The sequence below is a fragment of the Chenopodium quinoa genome, unplaced genomic scaffold, assembly GCF_001683475.1.
Source record: "Chenopodium quinoa cultivar QQ74 unplaced genomic scaffold, ASM168347v1, whole genome shotgun sequence".
In the NCBI taxonomy this organism is placed as follows: domain Eukaryota; kingdom Viridiplantae; phylum Streptophyta; class Magnoliopsida; order Caryophyllales; family Amaranthaceae; genus Chenopodium; species Chenopodium quinoa.
In genome coordinates this window covers 1,148,486-1,158,083 of record NW_018745003.1, presented here as the reverse complement: position 1 = coordinate 1,158,083, position 9,598 = coordinate 1,148,486, and the positions used below count along the sequence as shown (strand labels likewise).

Genomic DNA, 9,598 nt, shown 5'->3' with positions numbered 1-9,598 from the left:
GATGCTTCAAATTTTGATCACTCATTTTTAAATATATATTTCATATCTTTCATTCTATATCTCCCTTCTAAAATCTCTAGTTGTTGAAGGTGGCACTAATGGCGGGAGCTCGAGTTTCCATGGAAGTCGGGAATGATGGTGTTGCCCTCGTCACTTTCTCAAACCCCCGGTTAATGCCTTGGAAATTACAAGTTACATACTCCATCTCAAAATATTTTTTTTTTGTTTTCAAATATATGTATGTAATTCATTTTAATTAAAATTTGTATGAATTCTAAATGCCTAATGATTTTTATTTGGTTGATTTTGGCGAAGCATGTATGAAGATAAAAGAAATATACGATGAAGTTATAAGGAGAAATGATGTCAAAGCCATTGTAATAACTGGTAAGTAGTTATTTTACTCCATAATTGAGCTAAATTATTAAAGTTTAGAAAATCTTTTTAATGTGTACAAGATTTTAATTTAACTTAATCATGGAGTACGTACGTATTTCATATTAGTTACACACAGTAACCAAGCATAAGCTTGATGGATAGTTGGTCGGAAACTATAATTGTTTGGGAGTTAAGAATTCCTTTTAGCTATGGCTTTATTAGTCATATATGATATGAATACGTATTAATTATCACTTATTTTCTCATTTTAGGTGGAAACGGAAAGTTTTCAAGCGGATTTGACCTCAAACTTATTAAGCTAGTGCAAGAGACAGGTAAAACTTAACTTTGCTTACGATTTATTTTCATTTATATTAACAATTTAGCATATTAAATTAGTTATGAAATTGATTATGATACAAGCTAAGGGTACTTGGTTAATATATAGGGGATTTATCTATATTGCCGAAAAGCTTTGCTACTCAATTGATCAACACAATCGAAGGTCTTTGCCCAAAACCAACCTTATTTTTTTATTTGTGGACTTGTGGTGAATTGAATATAATTATGTTAATACATGCATAATAATTACAATACTTGCGATGAAAACGTTGATTTATTGATCGATCTCAGATTCACCAAAGCCGTTTGTTGCTGCCTTACAAGGTTTCGCTCATGGAAGTGGCTTAGAATTAGCTATGGTATGTATGTGACATTTTTCGATCTCGATTAATTACGGTAGCTTTGGTTTGTATTTTTGACATAATTAGGGCAGCTTTGGTTTGTATCACACACAGTGTTGAAATTTATATTATCCTAATTACTAAAGGCTTATCATAGTACAAAATTTTGACATTTATCATATAAAATTTAATTGTGTAGTTTTATGACATAACTAAGGGCCTATCTTTATTTTTTGATATAGTTTATTAAGTGCTAACGTACTTTATCAAGATTCATGACTTTCATTTATTGATCTGACCTATTAATTAGCTTTCTAAATGAATTTATAAATAGGTAATTAGTTCATAGACTTTCATTTACTGATTTATTAATTAGCTTTCTATGTGAGTTTAATTAGGTTAGTTGATAGAGTGATTTACGTGAAATAATAATTAAGTAAGAAATTAAAGAACAAAAATAAGAAAAAGGACAGAAGACACAAGTTTTTACGTGGTTCTCTTTCACTATAGTTGTTAAAGGACCATCTCAACCAAAAGCTTAAATTGATGGTTGAGGCCTACAAATATGTTTTTATACTCTATCACGCCCCCTCACATGAAAGCCATTTGGCCTTGAAATGTGAATGTAGCATGCGCCTCCCGCATACCCTACGCGAAATATTCCTTTTTTGAAAGGAGGGGTGGATGAGATTCGAACTCGTGACCTTTGTGTCACGCTGGCTCCGATACCATGTTAGTGGACCATCTCAACAAAAAACTTAAACTGATGATTAATATGTTTTATACTCTATCAATAGTAATGATGTTGTGACTAGTACAAGATACAACAATTAGGAGTAATACAGGCCGACGAAATCGTATTACCCGTCCATTATTTTGTACCTTTAATTTAACCTCACCTGATAAAACTTCTTATGCATGCCGCACCTTAATCTAATCTCTTCAACTTCTTATCAACAATCGTCCCCACTGCCAATAGGCCATTTCAACAATTCTTCGGCCGATATGACATACTTGCACCTTAACTCTTGATGATGATATATATTAGCTTTTTACATAATTTTTCACTTCTTTGTATGTTCTAATTTTGATCGATCATCTTGACGTACCATAAAAACCAACTATTTGATAGGGCATATTCTTCACTCCTCTAATATCTTTATTGAGCTTTCCCTTTTGTTTCTTTGGCTCTTAAAAGTAGTAGGTTGTGTAGGAAGATCACTCAAACCAATCAAACATATTTTCTTTCTTACATCTTGGCATTTAATTTCTTGTACCCTTCTTGCAACTTCCGCTTCGTATTTTCCAACTTCTTGCAATATGATAGTCATCCAAGAAAGATTTAATTGGTGATGATGACAAAGGTTGTTTGAAATTTTCAGGGAGTACGTTCAACTCTGTTCAACCACGCTGTGTTCGTTAATTTTGGCGACGATGATGATTGTGGTAACTCTTCACGATGAACAATACCTAACCTTTCACACCCAAATTGTTGAGGAAAACTTTCATTTCTTTGCCTTTCCTATGACGATGTTGATGATGTGTTGGCAGTTGCGAAAACGACGATTGTCGTGATACCTCTTGATCAAGAACGCTATCTACTGATGTCTTCTCGTCCAAACTAACAACTTCGTTATAATGGGTCAATTGACCCCACTTATTTATTTTTTAAAAAACTGTTAAAATATTTAAAATAATAATTTATTTAACATTGAATTATTAAATATGAGAAACATAATATAAAAATTATGAGTAATCTAACATTTATCAATACACATAATTATATATGTGTCAACGATATGCAATATAATCTTTATGTAATTTCATGTAATTTGTTAATTTATGAATAATTTTAATATAATTTTTTTTTTATGTTATTTGAACCCACTTGATAAAAATTGTTAGATTCGTCGTTAGGTCCATAATCGTTTCTTTGATGGCTAATTTCACATAAACTTAAATGTTGATTTCATCTCAAATAAATAAATGGTTTAAGTATTTATAACAAGAGGATATTAAAAATTGTTGATCTAATGGCGGTTGTTCGTAAAACAGATTTTATGGATTAGATTTTAGTAAAATAATATCGTTTAGAATAGAATCATTTAAAATGTATGGATTACGATCATATGCGACATTATTATGCACCGACCGTGTAAGCTAACCTCTAATAAATTTTTTTTAACAAAAAAATCATTTTTTTTTACCAAAAATAGCAAAATTAGACTTAAATATTTTTGGAAAATATATAAAAAAATTAAGAAAGAATGTTATTCCGTAAGAATTATAAAAAATATCATATGGAAAATCAAATAAAAAAATGGGAGGAAAAATTGAAGAAAGCGTTGAGGACATGAAATATATATTAAATCAAAGTTATAGTATATTACTTTGGATAAGTAACTAATTATTTTTTATTCAATAATAAAAGTAACCAATTATTTTGAGTATTTTTTTTTAATAAAAAACAAAATTAATTTTTTATTGGTCAACTAATAAATAAATGATTAAACTTTAATACAAAATATTGATTAAATACTTGGATTAAAAGGTTATCATGACTATAAATTTATTGTAGCCATTTGCACCACTTTCCTATTCACGGGCATCTTTAAATTACGTAATGGTAGCAAAGATGGCAGTAACTTAAGCGAAATGTTTTAATATTACACAATCATTGTAAAGATTTTTAAGCTGACTGCAACTATGACAACTGCAAATCAGCTAGCTGTCCACAAAAGTGGTACGCTAGATAAGTCTTGATACATACCCGATATATGTTTGTGTACGGTAATCCTTCACAGATTACTGTTAAAAACCGAACTGCTGTAAACAATAAAACAGAACAATGTTACCGGAATAAGACTGAGTCGCGGACTATGTCGCTCTCTTTAGAACATTCACGGCACTGCCTTTAATTTGTGCAAGCAGCTTGTACGACAACCGGATGCTCCTCAGGATAAAACAGTCTCTCGGAAAAGAAAATTATACCGATGGATTTGCACAGAACCACCGGACAACTAAACACCAAAATTAGGAACAATGCTCGAATAATTTCTGGAAAAAGATTTCTGAAAATATAAACTGTAAGTGGTTTTTTTTGTTTTTTTCTTGTAAAACAGTATTCTGAAAATTGGCGTTCTGTTTGTTGTTGTGTGTAAAACCGTGAAGGAAAAACCATCAATTTATAGAGGGTAGCAGAATGTACCTGGACGGTACAGTAAAAAACGAGCAAAATTGAAAACGTAACAGCTAAAAATTTAATTAGTAAATCAGTTACAAAATCAAGGAATTAATTCTTGTTCAAAAAATTTAAATCCGTTAAAGAAATCCAATCCGGCCCGGCCCGGTTCGGTTCGGCGCGCGTGTGTGTTAGATTGATTTGGTAGGTAAGTCCTTTCACACCCACCTATATAAACTAAGCAAAGCTTTCATTTTCCACCAATGTGGGACTTTACCATTTTCACAAAATTCACACTTTAAAACAACTTTGTTCCAACAATTACTTATGAGATCTAGTCTTGTACTGTCAGGGATGTCATGCACGAATTTCTGCTACAAAAGTACAACTTGTAATGCCAGAGCTATTATTTGGACTAATTCCGGGTCTTGGAGGTAAGTCGTACTCATCATATTTACATTTGCTTTACAAGCTAATTGCATACTCCTACAAGATTTTAATAAATATATTTTCGGCATCTATATATAGGGACACAACGTCTTCCCAGGCTTGTTGGTCTAATGAAGGCAATTGAGATGATATTAGTAAGTCTCATTTACTCTAAAAGCCTAAAAAAATGTCATGTTATATGAGTAAAGTAACATATTTGTGTGCATTTATCAACTTTAAGTTATCAAAACCAATAGGATCTGAGGAAGGAATGGAGCTTGGCCTTATTGATGCCGTTGTGCCTCCTCAAGATTTGCTAAAGGTATCGCGAATGTGGGCTTTGGACATTGCAGAGGGCCGCAAACCTTTGGTACGCTCCCTCCACATGACTGACAAGCTTGGTTCCCTCTCTGAAGTTCGTGAAATATTGATGATTGCGATACAAAAGGCTAAACAGACTGCTAGGAATATGCCTCAGTACCAAGCCTGCCTAGATGTTATTGAGGAGGGTATTATACATGGAGGTTACACTGGTGTCTTAAGGGTATTTGGAGTTGATTATTTCTATTGATTTCGAATGATTTTACAATCAAAAACATGACTTGAGATCGTTTTTCTATTGCAGGAAGAAAAAAATTTCAAAGAGCTACTTTTATCCGAAACTTCCAAAGGTTTACTGCATATGTTTCTGGCTCAAAATCTGACATCAAAGGTACTAAATTGAATTTCTCATTACTGGTAGCTTTTCCTTCACTGAAGTTTATTTTTAAGTCATGGTTTTATTGCTATATGCATTATAACAGATACCAGGGGTTCGCGATGCTGGACTGAAACCACGACGTATGAAGAAAGTTGCTGTTATTGGTGGAGGCTTAATGGGTTCGGGCATTGCAACTGCCCTACTGTTAAGCAATATACATATTGTTCTAAATGAATCTAATGTTGAATTCCTTGCCAAGGGAATACAATCCATCCAAGGTAGTGTTTGGTGATCATATAGCTCTCAATTTCTCCCACTAGACGTTTGAGAATTGAAGTTAGAATTCGACTTTGCCTATTTTTATTACATTTATATGAAAAGTTCCATTGAATCTTATACCAGTGATTGGCCTGTGGCAGGCAACATTAGAGGTTTAGTGACAAAAGGGAAGTTGGAAAATGAAAAGGCAGAGAAAGCACTTTCATTGCTCCAAGGCGAATTGGACTACACAGAATTTAGAGATGTTGATATGGTCATTGAGGTTACTTGTCTCAAACTCTTTACATTCACAAGGCTGTCAGTACTCTAGATAATTAAATACTCCGTAAATGTTTACATATCTTGCAACTTCTTATGAAGCTTAGCCCATGTAATATTGTAATCTCATGAATCTAGCATCAATTAATAAGAGGGTTCAAAACTGTGCGATCTTTCAGGCTGCTGTCGGTGATGTTTCTCTGAAACAAACAATATTTAGTCAGCTTGAGAAAGCATGCCCTTCAAATTGTATTCTAGCTACAAATACATCGACTACTGACCTCAATATAATTGGAGAAAAGGCCAATTCTCAGGAGCGCATTGTTGGTGCGCATTTTTTCAGGTTTGTTGCTTTTTTTTAACATTTCTTTTCAGCAATGAGATGATTGTGCAGTTCAACTGATCTTCTAATCTGAAAGTGCAGTCTGATTGACAGTCCTGTGCACATGACGCCTTTACTGGAAATAGCAAGGACTAATAAGACATCAGCACAAGTTATTCTTGATCTCATCGCATTTGCTAGAGCAATAAGAAAAGTGCCTATAGTAGTTGGTAACTGTAACGGATATGCTTTGAACAGAACTTTCTTCCCATACTTTCAGAGCGCTGATCTTTTGGCAAACTTGGGAGTTGACATTTTCAGGATTGACAGAGTTGTTAGCGACTTAGGACTGCCTATGGGCCCTTTCCAGTAATCTTCTCCACCTTGTCATTGTGTTTGACACCAAAAGTTGTGAACTTTAGTCTTCAGTGAATCCATTTTGGCTTAATCTATGGTCATTGAACAATTCTGCTATTTTTCAGGCTTCAGGATTTAGCAGGATATGGAAATGCACTTGCAGTAACAAAGGAATTTCAAGCTGCCTTCCCTGATCATAGTTTCAGGTCACCGTTAGTTGAACTTCTAGTAAAACATGGCCGAAATGGTAAACAACTAAACACTAACTACAGTAGCCAAAAGCTCTAAAAATTATTGTAAGCACGCATTAGAGTCTAGGTTATTATGTGACCATAGCATGCGTTTAAGGTTAAAAGAACAATATGTAACAGCAATAAGACAGGGAATACGTGGTGATAAGCTTACCAGAATAGACTTTATCAAAACAGAAAACCAACTGATGATAGACGGAGTAGCTCCTAGACTCATTAAGTGTTTTTAATCTTCTCCTCTCTGATGCAGGACAACTTATATGTAGATGACACATGAATCAATAGTCTTAATACATTATGAAATAATATGATAATAGGTAAAATCAATGGAAAAGGATACTACACATATGAGAAAGGGAGCAAGCCACAACCGGATCCCTCTGTGATACCCATCATTGAAGAATCTAGAAGAATGACAAATATTATGCCAGGTGAAAAGGTAAAGATTGTGGTGACAAATTACAAGCAAACAACAAACTCATACAAAAATGTTAGTAAATCTTTGTTCTTCTTTCTACATATGCAGCCTATATCTGTATCAGACCAAGACATTTTGGGAATGATACTCTTTCCAGTGGCAAATGAGGCATGCCGAGTACTAGAAGACAGAGTTGTGGTTCGAGCATCTGATCTAGATGTAGCTTCTGTTCTTGGGATGAATTTTCCATCATATCGGTTGGTCTATCTATTAACTGATTCACCCTGAAGTCTTTTCTAGTTCATGAGAGTAGTGACACATTTTAAAGGTTAATTACTAACAATTAGTATGATTCTTTCAGGGGCGGTATACTTTTCTGGGCAGATGCTGTTGGACCAAACCATATATATAATAGTCTGAAGAAGTGGTCAAACCTTTATGGCAGTTTTTTCAAACCATCACAGTTCTTGGAGAAAAGGGTTGCCAAAGGCTTGTTACTGGTTAGTGGTTACTGGTTAGAGCATCATCTTAATTCACTGATTGCTTTCTGTAATCATGTCAACTATGTATTGTGAATTGTGATATCATCATCATCATCTTAACTTCTATAAATCATGAGATCTGATGCACAAACGATTTAGAAAATACAAGTTTATCATGTTGATAAACATGGCAAAACTGTAAATAAAGCAACAACTTTTTATTTACGATAATGTCACTCGATAAACGAATTTTGTTTATCAACGTGATAAACTGGGCTCCTTCCGAACAATTTTGAAGAGAAACATACGTACTTTCATCAGAATATAAAACAATAAGACGCATTGGATTAAGTTTTCCAAACCAACAAAAACATATCATAGAAGTAATTGTATTCTTGATCATTTGTGAATTGAATGAAAAGAAGACAAACCTTTCTTTAAGGACTATCTTGCACATTTACTTTCCTTTTTTTTTTCTTTTTTTTTTTTTTTTTTTTTTTTTTTTTTTGTGCAGAGTGCAACTACTTCATCATCAGCTTCAAGATCACACTTGTAGATGGGGAAGACAATGGATCTGCAACACCAAGTAAAAATTGAAAATGAAAAAATTGTACTAGTATACTTAGAATATAAGTGACCTTTCAAGTATTATTTGGATTAGTAGTACAGTAAAGCAAAATCATGTATCATGAAACTGTATGAAGTAAATAAATACTCATAACTTGGCAATTTCAACATTGCATTAGGATGAATTTCAAAACACTTAAACAAGAAACATTGCATTTTAATTACAAAATTTTGATAGAAGAATCAATAACATTCTAATTTCTCACTATTTTCAAATGGAATAGAAGAATCATTAAAATTCTAGTTTCTCACTAAAAGGTAATCTGAGTAGTTAGTTGTACATAATCAAAATCCTAATTTCAAGGAAAAAATAAACAATCTATTGTTGACATTTTATCGAACAGGTTCAAGAATTAAAGGTTAAAGCTTTGAATTAAGAGGAAGCAAATAAAAAATGCAGATAAAAACCCTAAATTTGAAATAATAAGAGTTCAAATTCATTGAACTGGTGCAATTGAAAACTAAAACCGCAAATTGAAAAAATTCAGAAATTGAATACTCCGTAAAAGATGAGAATTGTGAGATGAGAACAATGCAAAAAAATTTAAAAATTAAAAATTCCCAATTTAATTTTAATTTAGAGAGAACAAAGATCTGACCTCTGGTAGTCTGGTATGACGTAGGTCCTGTTCTCTAGAGCTTTTGGGTAGAGCAGATTTCAGAAGAGCAAAGCAAATTTCGGCATTATTATTATTATTATTATTATTATTATTATTATTATTATTATCTCAAAAAGACAAAGTCATACCACCTACAAAAAAATTAGTGGGAAGCCGAGATACAATCTGAGCCCCTATTCCTAGTTATAGCAAATCTTATTCTAGGGAAGATATGAGCAGCAACACGTGCCTTAATGTCTTGAGTCTTGGAGAACTTCTGAATCCGCTTCAGCAATGCAACAAATCACTACTAGTTATTTATTATTATTATTATTATTATTATTATTATTATTATTATTGTCGTTACTACTATTAATCATTATTATTATTATTATTATTAATATTATTATTATTTTATTTTAAGTATTATTACTATTATTATCGCATTTTATTATTATTATTATTATTATTATTATTATTATTATTATTATTATTAACAAGTGCATATCATTGATTTAGGTGAATGAAAACATAAATGGATGTGTACCATCTTTAACATATGCTAATAGTAGAAAGATAAAAGACAATAGTTTAACATCTTTAAATTATTACAACCACATATCAAAATAGGACA

The 9,598-nt window shown here is 32.4% G+C and overlaps 1 pseudogene; it reads left to right on the top strand.

Annotated features, from left to right (window-relative positions):
- The first annotated feature begins 26 nt into the window (after window positions 1–26).
- Window positions 27–8,830, top strand: LOC110707759 (annotated as a pseudogene).
- Window positions 8,831–9,598: the final 768 nt, after the last annotated feature.